Here is a 14,773-nt window from a genome sequence, read left to right as displayed (position 1 = left end):
ATAATTGGAGTGTCCTTTTCCTTATCCATGCAATAAACCGAGCGATTTTAGTAAAATCTGAATCAGACACAACAGTCTTAAAAGAATGCATTAGGAGATATTGACTGATCTAATCGTGTTGGCCAAAGTATTATTATTTACAACTAATACACCCGTATTTTCCTTTGGTCCATTTTGTGCATTTATAGGCTTATACGTGACAGGGATTTGATCGTCACTGATATTTATTATTGGTTGCACTTCCCGTCACCATATTCTCACATCAACGTAAGCTGGAGATAGGAACTTGTATACGAAATATTTCTGTTTTCTGTGCTTCACTTTATTTTTGGCTTATCGGATATCTGAGGTCATTATGGTAGTAGTGGCACGTATACGTTTATATGGATGCGGACAAACCGACATAATCATAATGAATGATGTGTAGAACATCAGCGGTCGTTCAGCCGGCGTACAGAATCATCGCTGGTGTTCGCCTGCTCTGTTGCTGGCTACCACTCTTCGCATTGCGGTATGCGAGCAGTAGAGTAGAATGAGAATGAAGGCGATTAAATCGTGGAAGCCAGAACACGTTTGGAACAGTAAAGCCACTACTTTTTTCCACCTGCTTCACGTGAAAGAAACAGAAGTGGAAACATGTGATCTTAGTAAGTGCCCATCGGTATATAGCGAAATCTATGTTGGTAAATACAAACGTAGATGGTGAAGCAAAATCTGAATCCTAGCCATTATTCGCTTACATAACAGAGGCGAACGGGCGTCAACATGAGTCCAATGGAGTCGTTACATCTGTAACCGCCACTCGAGAGCTTTTCCAATTCGAACCTGATCGTTTAATATTTCTCAGTATCTGAAACTGTGGGCTGAAGCACTGCGTAAGAGTAATCGTATTTGTAACAACAGTGCCTGAATGTGTTTCAAAAAGTTCAGTGTTGTAGAATGGATGTTACTGTACCGCTAATAATTCTTTTCCACCCTCGAATTAGTAATTGCTAACTGTAGAGAAATGTATGACATGTTAAAAACTCTCTCGCAAAACTCGGTGATCTGCCGGTAATACTTTGGTCGTCGGAGTGACGATGCGTGCGGAAGCATCAACTGCGAAAACAATTTTTTGGAACAATTTCCGTCTCCGGTTTCAGATATAATCAGAATAAATATGTGCACAGTCAGATGCCTCGGGGGGGGGGGGGGGGGGGTGGTCGGGCAATAACTGCGATGGCAGTGTAGGCCGTAACTGCCTCTCATCCATTAGCACGGTCGCAGATACGCGCTGCTAGCTCCTCATGCTCGGGAATCAATTGGAAACAATGCAGTTACGGATCGCTACGCGCACGGACAACAGGCGGTCGCCACGTCAGCGTGACGTCACTCGCCGCTGGGCGCCGCGCAGCTGCTAGCTGCCCGCTGATGGGATTGCCTGGGCGCGCAGATGCGACAAGTTGATGAGGAAAGGTGCCACAGCGTATTACCCGCGTGGAGCACTATTCTGAATAAGTCTTTGCCAACGACGGTTTTAGTCGCTGGTATTCACTGCTACACAAGTCTGAGACACGTTGTTAAATAATAATTAACCGTAACTTCAATATCTTTTTGATGAAATCCGGTTCAAAATGGCTCTGAGCACTATGGGACTTAACTTCTGAGGTCATCAGTCTCCTAGAACTTAGAACTACTTAAACCTAACTAAGGACATCACACACATCCATGCCCGAGGCAGGATTCGAACCTGCAACCGTAGCGGTCACGCGGTTCCAGACTATAGCGCCTAGAACCGCTCGGTCACTCAGGCCGGCATGAAATCCGGTTTTGTTCTGCATTATAGTACTAACTTGCATATACTTTGCAGATAATTTAGCTGTTGTAGCATCTTCAGAGAACGACCTACAGCGTTCTGTACACTATTTACAGATTATATCAACGAAATACCGCATGGACATCAATATAGAAAAATCAGAAGCTTTGGACCTCTTGAAAAAATGCCAAGTACAAAATAAGATACGTTGAAAAAAAAAGTTGAAACTGTGAACACATTCACATATTTAGGCTATAAACTAATGTTTATGGAAGATCAGACCTAGTTGAAAAAGCAACCAGGCAGAAAAAACGATGTATCTTTAAAAATTTAATGAAACCTTCGTTTACCCAGGAACACACCAGCCTTTATAGGACCTTAGCAAGACCTGTACTATGGCAGTGAAGCCTGGACAATAAAGACAGCTCGTTACACCAAATGGGTGCACAAAAGGAACGAAGATGCGTTGAAGGAACTTAAAATTGAACCCATCATACATTATATTCAGAACTACCAGAACACATGGAGAAAACATCCGCAGCGAACGAGCTCAAAGAGGATCTCAAAATCCATTCTATACTACCACTCCAACGGTAAGATCGATAGGTCTACCAATGAAAAGATGGCGAGAAGCATAATACTTGGGAGGAAGACGATTTACAATTAGTGGCTGATGATGTCCATGAATCCCAAATATGTGAATAAGGGTATCCGTAAATACTTTTTCTTCTTTCACTGCCGTCTGCCGATGGATAAAGTGCTTTAATGTCTGTAGTTATCTACCTGTAAAATCTGTTCTATTCTTTCCATGTCAGCTTCTCTTGGAGAACCAATTTCCTACAGGCATAAGGAAGACTGTGCACTACGATATTCGAGTTGCTCGCAAACTGTCTTTTGCGCTCTTGTCGTATGGGCCTAATGTCGGAGACATCTTCAGATGCAATAAAGACTCAGAACGCAGTTTCAAGCTTAAACAACTTCAGCAAGTGGAACGGCACGTATCCCAGGAATGGGCGGCTCGTGACACCATGAGACCGCTGCCTAAGATGGCGAATTCTCACAGGCGTATGTTGTCGAGCTTATGTTATTGAGGAAAATATGTAGCTCTATTCATTAACTTACAATTCAAAGTGGCCACATCGCGTCGCATGAATTAGATGCGCTCTCGGAGCAGCACTGACTCTGCAGTTGTAGATCCGATGTGTAGCTGCTGAAATGAAGCTTCCCTTCGACCACAGAAAATTCGGTGTTGTCGAGCTGTTTCTACATCGTAGCAAAAAGGTGGGAGAATTAGGAAAATGAGATCTCTTCTCTCACGTGCCTTCTTAAATATTAACATGGATCACGGCCTAGTGCGCATAAAACAAAATTCACCAAGGAAGCAAATCTTGGCCGTTGAAGACTGCATTGTATGCTCAAACTGTCTTTTGTTTTTCTGTTTCGTTTTACTACACAAATAAACGCTACGAGTCTAGACCTGAAGAAAGCAAGTTCACTTAAAAATAATTCTAGTTGTCGGACAATGTTCGCCTAGGGTACTGGGCAACAGGAAAAGTGTTTTTCTTCTTTTGTTACCCTCCAAACGCCAATGAATAATATTACAGACAGAAGAGGGCGTGTTTAGCTTTCGGCGTAGAGGTAATCAGGAATAAAAGAAGCTTCGGGAGTAACGTCGCGTCCACGACCATGTCATTAGAGACGGAGAGACAGGATGTATTTAACAAAGGAAGGAAACCACTACAGCACATTATTCTGAGGCGACAGACAATCTGTACACCAAATGTACAAGTATGATCAAATAAATCAGTCACGTCCTGTTGAAAGAATTATCATGACACTGATCTAAAGATATTCAGGCAAACCGCAGGGAACTCACATCTAGAGTCCACACAGGTACGTATTGAGCGTCGCAGCAGAAAACAATTAACCATTGAGAGATGCTTCGCTGTTATCATAGCTGAAGCTGTTTCCAAGTTAAAAAGAGACATGGGACAAGAACTCAGGATCTTTCTAACCTGCCTATTCCGTAATGAGTTCACTGTCAATGACTGCAGGAGCTAAGAATGTCACGCTAATATAAAGCAAGATTGGATTTAACGTCCCGTCGACATAGAGGTCATTAGAGACGGAGCACAAGCTGTAATTGTGTCAAAGATGGTGAAGGGAATCGACCCTGCCCTTGCAAAGGAACCATCCCTGCATTTGCCCCGAACGGTTTAGGGAAATCACAGAAAACGTAAATCTGGATGCTGGATGCGATTTTCAACTGTCGTGCTCCCGAATACGAGTCCATTGTGCTAACTACTACGGCATCTCGGTCGGTCACGCTGATGTGAGCAATAGGCTACGACTATTAAAGTTTTCTGATACATTCACGCTTCTGTTCTTAGTTTCCAGGTGCGTTAGCTACATCTTTAAGAAGGGCGTAGGACGTGTGTGCAGAGCTACAAACTTATCTCATTCACGTCACTTTCCTGTAGAATTAAGGAATATGCTTTGGCTTTAGTTATGATGATTTATAATAATGACTAATAAATTCCTGTATGGAAATCAACATGTATTTTGTAGGAACCTGTCACCTGAAACTCAGCTAGCTCTGTTCGTGCATGAGTTCCTGAAGGTGAGGAACAGCGAAGCCCAGGTATTAGCTGCATTCCTTGACTTTCAGTACGAATTTAATACGCTTCCACAGCGCCGCCTGATAAAAATTTAAAAAGAAATAAAAACTCGCACTTTTCGTATATCGCAACAGCGATGCTATGGGACTGCAGATTTCCTAGCAGAACGCGCCCAGTATGTCGTTCGTAATGGAAAGATACCTTCAGAAGCGAAAGTGGTATCAGTTGTGTCTCTGGGAAGTATTATACGATCGTTACAGTTCACGACACGTTCAAGCGATTCGAAAGACAACACTTAAATATCTGCAGCTGTTCTGACACAACAGTGCAATTTAAGTTGAGTTAAAATTATACGAAAAATGTTACGAAAAGCAGGAACACTTTAAGATGATTAGCCCCTGTGATATTCCCGACTGTGGCCGCCAATATTTTATCTTGCTAGAAACTCGCTTGATGCAGTTTGATACACGTGAAGTAGCGTATGGTACAAAAGTGGAGTGAGGTACAAGCAGCAGATGTTACAGTATGTACTATTCCCGTGGGAGAGTCCGCCGATTGTACTGAATTGCTTCTGGTTCAAAAATGGCTCTGAGCACTATGGGACTCAACTACTGTGGTCATAAGTCCCCTAGAACTTAGAACTACTTAAACCTAACTAACCTAAGGACAGCACACAACACCCAGCCATCACGAGGCAGAGAAAATCCCTGACCCCGCCGGGAATCGAACCCGGGAACCCGGGCGTGGGAAGCGAGAACGCTACCGCACGACCACGAGATGCGGGCGAATTGCTTCTGGTTTGTGGGCACATTCGGGTGTTAGGCGCCAAAATACCTAACTTCTCTTATTAATTGTTTACATACTTTTCATTGTACTTAACAGAGTTTTCAGTAAGACAGTCTTTCATGCTTACCTTACGAGTATATCATTTTTGTTTATGAAATTTCACTAGTTTTGAGAAACATAAGATTAATGGTATTACAACCGAAGTGCTTCAGACACCTTCGGGTCGCTTTGGCGCGCCTGGGAGACGAAGAACTTCGGCTACGCTAGTCACTCTGTTCTGGGTGTTCTTCAGAGCCGGACGTGCATCTCTGTTTCGGGCGGACATGTCGTACTCTGTATCGGAAGTTGTCAGAAAAGTTACCGTACTATTAAGAAAGCTATGTCGAGTGTTGTAGAAGACAGTGTGAAAAGTGATATTTTAAGATATAAACAAACAGGATACATTAATGAGAGGTGTCGCCTACCATCATTGTCAGTACTACAGATATTGCCCTCTGTGCACTACGATATTCGAGTTGCTCGCAAACTGTCTTTTGCGTTCTTGTCTTATGGGCCTAATGTCGGAGACATCTTCAGATGCAATAAAGACTCAGAACGCAGTTTCAAGCTTAAACAACTTCAGCAAGTGGAACGGCACGTATCCCAGGAATGGGCTGAGACTAACCTGGGCAAGAGGGATCCCACAAAAAAAGCACAAACACAGGTTGAAGTTCGAGAAGACAGCATAGCAGCCTCCGCCGAAGAAGATCCCACGGCCGACGAACTGTCTTCTGCGCTGGGGACGCCACTTTAGAAGACGACAGGTTGCTGGAAAGAACGGTTGGGACTCTTATTCAATCTCTTCAGGTCTCTCCAGCTTCCAGATCTGACTTCCAACAAGACAACGTGTAATTTATACTCCTCCTGTAATGATTGGCAGATTTTACTAACGTAATGGGTGTAAATAGACGGAATGATTCTACGTACTTTGTCTATATGATCGGTGTTTAGCCACTGACAACACCGTGGAAGGAAGATGTCAGATGAGGATTTATTGGAAGTGCTCTAAGGAACTGTAATTCAATCATCAAGGCAAACCCCAATGGAAGATGCTACAGAAAAACCGTTTTTGGTCAAGATACGCCAATCTACACTATCTGGTCAAAAGTATCCGGGCCCCCTATGTGATGTACAACTGGCCACTAATGTCGCAAGAGGCGGACCCGCCGTTATAAATAGATAGTGGCGGGGAGTATCGCTTTGTCTGTAGAGAAGCAGTAACATCATAATGGGTCAGTCACAGCAGCTCATTCACTTCCAGCGTGGTCTAGTCATTGTATGTCACCTGAGTAAACATTTCAACAATTCTGAAGCTGTCTAAGTCCACTGTTGGTGATGAGACGGTGAGAAGGAAATTCGTAGGAGCTGCCACGGCTGAGCCAATACCAGGCAGGCGTCATGTACTGACGGACAAGCATTGCGGAGGTGGATGTTAAAAATCGCAAAGAATCAGTTTGAGTACAAAAGTGCTATCAGCAAAGCAGCTAGCACGATGACTGTGCGTAGGGAGTTAAAAAGAATTGGGTACAAAGGAAGAACAGCTTCCTCATGGGCCACACATTGGCTCATTGTTAAGAGGCTCATGTTAAGAGGCGCTTGGAGTGGTGTAAGCAATGACGCTACTGGACAGTGGATGTTTGGAGACGAATGATTTTAATTGATAAATCAGGCTATACTCTGTGACAATCCGAAGGACGGGTTTGCATACGGCAAATGCCTAGAAAACGTTGTCCGCTATCATATGTAATGCCAAAAGTGAAGTACGGAGAATTTTGTGTTACAGTGTGTGGATGTTTTTCTCGGATGGGGTGTTTTCCCCTTATTGCACTTAAGAAAAGGATTTAGGAAAATCGCGAAAAACTCTCACAGGACGTTCGAAAGCTCATTCCGTTGCCCCATCTTGTACAGTAATTACAAATGAGACTGCCACGTTTGCTGACAAAGTGTTGTGCTTGACGGGAATCTTCAGTGGCATTAAGGGACTCAGTGAGAAACACCAATAACAAACTAAAATAATGTTGTGAGATTATTATTATTTTAAGAAGTCCGATGAAAACCCCACAGCATTCGCGACGTAAAAAGCAGATACTGGTTTTGGAAGATGATGCTTTCCTGGCTTGCCTGAAAAAAAAAATATGTTCTTTCTTCACTTATTAAACATGTGTGTTCAGAACGTGTGTGAATTTAAGCGTTCGCCTTGTTTTTATGAGGTTCGTTCGAGTCTCGGTCCGGCACACCGTTTTAATCTGCCAGGAAGTTTCATATCAGCGCACACTCCGCTGCAGAGTGAAAAAACCTGGTCAGTGCGTCTACCTTTGCCTTACACGTCTGGTGGCACCACGTAACTGCGGGTATGGTAGCGCCATCTATTGGTAGAGAGAATGACGCGTGCGCGCCGTTTGATGTTTCATAGCGCCAGTGTGGTTTCACGCCGAAGAGAAGGTGATCATACAAGTTGTCTTCCACTACCGAACATGCAGGCAACTGAGCAGGAACAACGAGGAGTGATTCGATTTTTGGCGGCGGAGGGAGTTGGAGGCCGTGAAATGTATCGACGGTTCGGCTGTGTATGGTGAGCACAGTCTGAGTCGTTGAAGTGTTGTGGAATGGCGCAAACGATTTCTTCAGGGACACGAGTCACTGGAAGAAGAAGCTCCTCCTGGACAGGCTCATCATGTCATCACACCGGAAATGGTTGCGGATGTGAATGCTTTAGTCTTGGACAACCGCAGAATCACCGTGGACGACATCGATTCGCAACGGACGACGAAGTGTGTGACTGGGTCCAGGGCTGGATCCGACAGCCGCCTACTATCTTCTTCAAGGATGGAATCGACCGGCTAGTGTCGCAATGGGATAAATGTGCCAACAGTTTTGGTGACTATTTTTGAGTATGTGTACTGTGTATAACTACATTTTTGAGTTAATAAAATCGTTACCGTTACTTTACACTAGTGACTGGGTTTCGTTTGAATTCCGTCTATATTTAACTGTGTACTAGCAGCCAACCAATAAAATGTATTATTTCACTCCATTACTGACAGCTGTATTCGTATATTTGTCATTGTATCTATAACCTGCGATAACAGATACACATTTCAGAGACAAGCTACTGTTGTAGATTTTATTAGTTCTGCCCGTTACAAAAATAAGTTGCTTTCGGTGGTATGTGAGATTATAGAATACATAACTACGTCGTGTTTTGAAGCTTGCTTTCTACATCTACATAAATATTTTACAAGCCACCGTACGGTGCGAAGCGGAGGGTACCATTCACCACAACAAGTGATTTCCTCTCCTGTCCCATTCGCTAATAGAGCGAAGAAATAACGACTGTCTATGTGCCTCTATACGGGTCCTAATTTCTCTAATCTTACAGTCATGGCCAGTACGCGAAATGGACGTTGGCAGCATGATTCTGTTACTTAATAAGTCCTCGAGCCACTCACATATCTGGAAACCTAGTCAATACTCCCGTACCTTTGTGAACAGTCTGCAGTGGGGCACGCCGTCAAAAGCTTTTCTGAAGTATAGGAATATGCAATCTGTTTGTTGCACATCATCCATAGTTCGTAGTACGTCATGTGAGAGAAGGGCAAACCGAATTGTGAACAGAAGCAAATTTATTATATTCGAACTGAGAATAGGTTAAAGAATTCTGCAGCAAACCGCTGTTAAGGATATTGGTCTGTAAGTTTGCAGGTCGCTTGGGACTTTGCGCTGGGCGAGAGATTCGAGATAAATGCAAGTTAAGTGAGTGGCGAATGTTATACAGTACTCTTTGTAAAATCGGATGGGTATTCCATCCGGACCTGGTGACTTATCTGTTTTCACCTCTTTCGGTTGTTTCTCTACGCCAGGGATGCCTATTACTAGATCCTCCATAGGTGAGTTTGTGCGTTAATCAAACGACGGTATGTTTGTACGATTGTCCTGCATGAACGCTTTCTTAAACGCAAAATTTATTAATATTATAACTACAAAACACTAACTTATCCGTGAATCTGTGAACAAGAGAGAGAGAGAGAGAGGGAGAGAGAGAGAGAGAGAGAGGGAGAGGGAGAGTGGGAGAGTGATAATCGATCAGTTATAACGCAAAACCCTAACGTCCATCAGCAGTTCAGCGTACTTTTGTTTTTGGATTATACTTCGGCTCTGTTATCGCTCGCCGCTGATTCAAATGTCCCTACGAACTGCAAAGACGATATTAAGGCTCTGCTGGCCTTTGTTGGGTATTATAAACAGATGGCGAGTTATCTAAAGTGAGCAGCTGCCAGCACGAGGCCCATGACCCCACTATCGATCCAACAAAGTCAGAAGGGATTGAACCAATTAGCGCGATACATGGAGCTCCCCTCCCGTTTCTATGGTTACCACTACTGTCCCTCCCAAAGACATCAGTCCTTTCCTCTGACATCTGTGTTGTCTAAATCGATTTCGTAACGCCACACGGACCTGTGATGTGAATATCACAGTATTTTATTTCTACCTTCTCGCCAACAGTTGGTGTACTTGTCGGAAGATTTCTTCAACACGTGTCACTTTTCATTCGAATTCGTTGTCAGTTATGCATGCCTGAGTATGTAGACAGTGTTGAACGCATTGTGACTATTGTGGATTCTAACACAACTACTGTTTTTTTATGTCTCTCTTCTTCAGAATACTGACATTAAACGCATGTGTTTTACACAGACGAATTTAAAGTATCGAAAGGAAACTAATTAAACAGTTATTTTTGACACTGTAAAGGAGAACATACGAATTGTTTATATTACGATTACTCAGTCATCGAGCAAAGTGTTGCAGATGCAAAGCACTCGACTTCCAGCCGGAAGACGCCAGGTTCAAAACTTGGCTAAGTCATCTGCTACGCATTTGCACTGTTTTGTCAACGGTGGGTGAAGAGGCAATTCCTTCCTAAATGTAAACACGAAGACTAGATAGTCCGTATTCTTCCTACACGCCCTGTTCTCCCTTATGTTATCCTTATGAGATTTAAGTTATATTTAGCGTGGAAGCCACAGAACCAGTTCATGGACTCTCTCTCTTGTATGCAAGTTCTCTAGATACATCCAACAGTCTTTCGCGAGAAGAAAATCTTTCTCCAAATGACCACCGTGAGCATCTCTCTGACGCTCTCGCAGTGACTCCAATTAACCGATTTAAGTTCCGTGACTAGCCCTTTAACGCTCTCGCAGTGACTAAGTGGTCCGCTACAGCTGTAGAACTCTGAATCTTCCACCCTTTCGTTCATATCGTAGTAGCAGATGTCACTACTACTGGAGCTTACACAATAGCAGTCTTGGACACCTCTACAATGTGCTACAGTTTTCCAGAATCTTGTAAAATGAATTTGTCCAGCCTGCAACTAATATAATAGATTCGTTATACTTCGTATCACTTAGCAACATTACGACTAGAATTTTTAACTACTTCAGTGAGGCCATAGGAATACCAAAAGCGCTGTAATCCATTTCTGTTGTTTACCTAACGTTTATCAATATTTAGGGTGAAATGTCGATCGCAACGTCACGGAATTTATTTTGCTAAGTGATTCCGAATTTCCATACAGTTACTTAGTTCTAACAGTTCTCCGAAGACAGCAGTTTGCCTGTGTAAAATCAGATGGTATTGTATTGCATAGATGTCGAGGACGTAAGTGCCTCAATAACGCTTCCTTGAATCGCATGTGAGATTATATCGTTTCTGATGAACATTCGCCGTCCAGAAAAATATTAGGTTCTGTGTGTCAAGAGTTCTCGAGAAAACCATGCTTATTCCTTGGGATCGCCATTTTCTTCGTGGTATACAGTGTGCTATGACATCGAGTTCTTTCAAAAAGTTAGGAAGATGGAATCCACTTGAACGCTTGTGTTTGAAATACTTTGTGTAGAGCCATGTCCATATACCGCTCACAATGACTGTTACATCACAGAAACACCGTACACAGTAGCACATCTGTTTACATAAGCTGTACATATTCTGATCATTGAAAATCCACCTTAAACGGCGTATAAGGTGCACCAAGTCGCTTTGTATTTTCAAATATTTTAGTTACAACAAATTTTTTATTAAGTACAGTATTTTGCACACGACAACATGGCGTGAGGTCCAACTTAAAATCAATACGTTTCATAACAAAAAGAGTTAAGACCTGAAGATGACAGCAAAACCTGTCGAAACCGGTTGTTTTAAATAAGGAAATATCTGTGCGATCTTGGCTTTAGAATGTTTTTATCCAGCAAAACAAATCGCTCCTTCTTTCTTCTCACAATGAGAAAATACAATCACATGGATTTCACTTTAGTCATTTGTCTTTCATCGTGAAATTAATCAACAAGAAACTGAATAAGAACATTCTACCTCAGCAGCAATTTTACATGTGACCTATAACTTCTGGGATTCTCATTGATTTAGGTAGGGAGCTTACTGCATCAATGTTTCAGACACTGGACTCGTATTCAGAAGTAGTAGGCTCAAATCTCTAACCTGACATTCAGGTTTAGGTGGTACGTAGCTTCTCAATATTTTTAAGGTGAATTCCGCCGTAGTTCCTATCAAAAGGCTTCCTTCACTTCCCCTCCTCCATCTCAGCTGGTCCTCCGCCTCTAATGACCTCATTAAGTTTCTATGCATTTGTGTTCTCTATTATTACTTTTATTTTTTATCGTAAACCCCAGTAGATAGCATTCATTGATGTTTTTAATTTACAAGCATGATAACGATAGCCACGGCTTCTTACTTAAAAATTTTATTCCTGTGCTACGGAAAATTTAACGGTCAGTATGGGAGAGCATAAAGTGGAATAGCACACGGAAAGCAAATTTTCTAAGCATCGATATTGATCGTGGGTAGCCACGCCCTCGGCAGCGTTGGCTGCTCCTCTTTAATTCTATGGAAGTAAAAAATCTGCAGACGTCTCGTCACTGCAAATGGCCAACAAATCAGTTCTGACACGAATAAATTGTTAGAGACTTTCGGCATTCAAGTTACCTCGAAAACATCTATATTCGTGTTCCGACTTAATCTTTACATATCTGGAATACTTACTCATTTCCCCCTAAAAAAAAGAAAAAAAGTTTCACTGAACTGGTATGCATACGATTAAGCCATCGATCAATTAACTTCCCGTTTGAGAGCGTGCGACCGCATCAGACCGATGGACTTCACTCACTGCGTTAACTTTGATTAACTCTCCGGTGCGCGAAACACGGTCCGTCTAATTTAACTTGCTGGCCCCAATCCCTGTTAATTCAGCGTTCGCTTTCACAACAAGCGTGTGTACCACGGAGTTTTCGGAGCGCTTGTAGAGCTCCACTCTTCATCTATTTATTTTCTCTGTGCAACATCAAGAACAACTTTCGCTCTTTTAATGATAATCCTTTAAAGTTTGCGATGTAGTGATCAAATAAAGAAACGACGTGTCATAGCCACATTTCCTCGGATTTTCTCATGCACAAATTTTGTATCCACAGTTCTCATAAAAGATGAGATACCAGAGATCACAGAATCATGTCTCCATCCGGTGGAAAATAAAAGTACCGAACATGACAAACTGATTTAGAAAAACCACGAAAACGAAAATCAGGAAGACCATACGGAAATTTCCAACCTATCATTGTCATATCTTGCACACCACATCGCTTGACTAACGAGAACTCATTCCGAAAGGAATTCTTAATCAGAACAGATAAGGGATGGAGAAGGAATGGTCCACAGATTACTTAAAAGGTCCTTATATTCGTCTGTGCCAACAAAGGAAAATCATGTAGGCCAATATGTTAAAGAGATTGACCCGCAGAATTTTGAGATCATGTCCAGTTACTATGTTGTTGTTTACGCTGAACACTTATTCATTGTGAGTCCAGCTACCGCCTTTCCGTAATATGAATACGCAATGTGTTACACACGTAGCCATATGGTGTCCGAAGCCTGAGAGGTAAGTGTTTCCATCTCTGGTTACCGGCTCTTTAGCAACATTTACCTGAAAACTACAAACTGCAAAATTGTCTTGCCGACAGCTAAGTATCAGTGTCTTGGTCGAGACATTTAATTTGTGTTCCTATTGGTCAAGGCAATATAATTTGAATATATTAGCTCACAAGTTTGCAAAATAGAGCCACCAAAGATAGGAAGCAGCATTAATTCACAGCCGGCCTGGGTGGCCGAGCGGTTCTAGGTGCTACAGTCTGGAACCACGCAACCGCTACGGTCGCAGGTTCGAATCCTGCCTCGGGCATAGATGTGTGTGATGTCCTTAGGTTAGTTAGGTTTAAGAAGTTCTAAGTTCTAGGGGACTGATGACCTCAGAAGTTAAGTCCCATAGTGCTCAGAGCCATTTCAACCATTAATTCACAATTATTTTTTAGATTTTCTTAGTATTATTAAATAACGATTTCCGGATGTCTTAAAGTCCCTGCAACAAGTAATTCCACTATCGTAGAATATAAAGTCCTGATACCATGTGGTGAATGGAAAAGGATATTGTTAATGAAAAGAATCTTTTTTCAGTATCTCCGAATCTTGTTATATAGAAAATTGGACACCATCTTTTTTCTTTTGTTTGGCGGGTAACGTCTTGACTTAACTTTCGTAGTAATTTTACGATGAGACTGATTGCACAAAACAAAAATTACCTTCGACCTATGGGAGGCTACGAGAAACTTGCTATGGTAGGAACAGTACAAATGGGCAGTGCTACCAATACAATTGCCCTTCTGCAACTATCGTTTGTTGTAGATGGTGTGATGTATGTCCTTGCTCTTGCGGATGCATTTAAATGTGTAAAAAGTAGCACAAAAGGGTGGTGGGAGGGGGAGGGTGGTCCAATGACAGCACATAATCTATTTATGTCAGAAAGCACGAAGACCTTAGCTTCATGGCCGTCTATGGTGAACGAAGCACCAACAATATTTTATATTTGTCCAACTAATGATATTGCAGGACCTTTAGCATTTAACACAGGAAACCACCGTACAAACTTTTTATTAGGAATTTCGCTCAACCACCTCTTCTGTCATTTTCACCAACTATTAAATGTGAAATTCTTCCGAATCTGAGACAAGTACACGGTGTTGAGTGAAAATTGGTCATCATTGTCACAGACCCAGTCTAAGCTACTTATGGGTAACAGACTGAGGAAAGGAAGAACCAAAGGACTCGTGCAGAATCCTCTGATAGTATGAGAGCCGAAATACTCCTGAACAGTAGCAGAGCCTCAATACCACAATAACATCGAACCTTACCATTAGTAGATGAGAAGTGTTGTGTACTACAACCGGTATCGTCTGTTTTCTCAAAATCAGATGGCTCTGAGCACTATGGGACTTAACATGTGAGGTCATCAGTCCCCTAGACTTACAACTACTTAAACCTAACTAACCTAAGGACAACACACACATCCATGCCCGAGGCAGGATTCGAACCTGCGACCGTAGCAGCAGCGCGGTTCCGAACTGAAGCACAGAGAACCGCTCGGCCACAGCGGCCGTCTCTGTTTTCTCGCTATATGTATTTGTGACACCTTAGTTACGTA

This window comes from Schistocerca cancellata, chromosome 4, assembly GCF_023864275.1.
Source record: "Schistocerca cancellata isolate TAMUIC-IGC-003103 chromosome 4, iqSchCanc2.1, whole genome shotgun sequence".
NCBI classification, from domain to species: domain Eukaryota; kingdom Metazoa; phylum Arthropoda; class Insecta; order Orthoptera; family Acrididae; genus Schistocerca; species Schistocerca cancellata.
The sequence above is the reverse complement of the archived record's forward strand: the minus strand, read 5'-3'. Positions refer to the sequence as shown.